This window comes from Octodon degus, unplaced genomic scaffold (genome assembly GCF_000260255.1).
Source record: "Octodon degus isolate 3935 unplaced genomic scaffold, OctDeg1.0 scaffold00072, whole genome shotgun sequence".
In the NCBI taxonomy this organism is placed as follows: Eukaryota; Metazoa; Chordata; class Mammalia; order Rodentia; family Octodontidae; genus Octodon; species Octodon degus.
The window spans coordinates 12,074,041-12,075,512 of record NW_004524648.1 but is presented as its reverse complement, the minus strand read 5'-3'; the positions used below and the strand labels follow the sequence as shown (position 1 = coordinate 12,075,512).

The 1,472-nt window shown below is 36.3% G+C and overlaps 1 pseudogene; it reads right to left on the bottom strand.

The window, feature by feature from the left end:
- The window catches only part of LOC101562619, a 22,835-nt pseudogene that overhangs the window by 18,851 nt on the left and 2,512 nt on the right, over positions 1 to 1,472 (bottom strand).

Below are 1,472 nucleotides of genomic sequence, written 5' to 3'. Positions count from 1 at the left end.
GAGTCTCCCACAGCTCAACCTAACAGCATGGCTTTACTTCTTATATTTCGTTTTTATACTTTTCTGCTGGATGGCCCAGATCAAGGTAAAGCAGGACCTATGTAAGAAAAGTTTTAAAGCTGCCTATCATTATGTATGGTGTTGAAGTATTATTAAGTTGTGTTACTTCTGGCATATTGGAAATTTCTCCCCACTTACCTCCTCTAATAGAAATTTTCCTTGTTTGGGAGTTTTGCCTTACCAGATTGATAATTTTATTTTTTTAATAGATGCAATCCCTCTATCCCTGAGAGGCTGAGCATAGGAGGTCAGTTCCTCCTCTGTTCCAGTCTAATGTTTTGCCTGTGCTTGTGCCACATCACTAGTTTCCAAGCCCAAGAGAAAATCAGACTCCTTGGCCAAAATTGGTGAGATACATATTCAGGCCTCAGCCCTGATATTTAAACATTTGTAAGTACTTCGTGGAAGCCTGCACATGGCAATACTGTCTCCTGTATTTCCTTTCTATGTGGTGATTAAAATTGAATCCAGAACCTGAGAAAGAACAGAAAAGTACCCTCCCACTGAGCCATCCCTGATGTGGCTTTTCAGATAATAAGTCAGATTTTTAAAACTGCCTTGAGGCAGGGGAGATAGCTCAGCAGCATAAGCAACCACCTGAAATAACCATGAAACTCATCCCAGGAATATGTATGATTTTCATTTCATATCAGGAGAATATATTTAATATTTTCAAGCAAATATCTTCAATCATCTTCTTTCCACATAGCCTATTAGTTTTTTTTAAATTTCAGGTACCAAGGATTAAACTTGAGACCTTGTGCTTCCCAAGCAAGTGATTATGCCACTGAACTGTCTCTCCAGCTCCTGACATCATATAATTTTTTAAATTCTATTTTACTTTATTGAGAAACAAATATCAATGAGACAGTATCAAAGCTAATAGGACAGTTGCAATAATTAATAACTTGTACATTGTTATCTTCTTAGTGGTTATCCATACTACAAGAAGCAGACAGGATATCCTGTCCAAATACTATTAATACAAATCTTCTCATTGAATTAAGAGAAAGTAGCTGTATATCTATTCTAACTATTCTGTATATAGAAGTATAAAATGAACTTTCCTTTGTATCCCCCTTTTTTTTGTTTAGTTCTGTCAAAGATGGGTATTCTATTGGCATCTAAATACTATAGGATGCTTGAATTCAGCCAAACAATCCAACACAATCCAGGAGTCCATAATAGTAGTGGGTTGACCACAGAAGTTGTTGACTTGAGCGTTTTAAAGCTCAGCATATTAATGTGGCTTTACATTATTCACCTTGTTTTTATAATTTTCTGCTGAATGGTTAAGACCAAGATAAAGCAAGACCTATCTAACAAATGTAACTTTTGTATCTGATAAGGTGAGTCAAGTCCCATCAGGATTTATCCTGTAACCCTGTACTGCACTTTGTAGATCCTTTGTC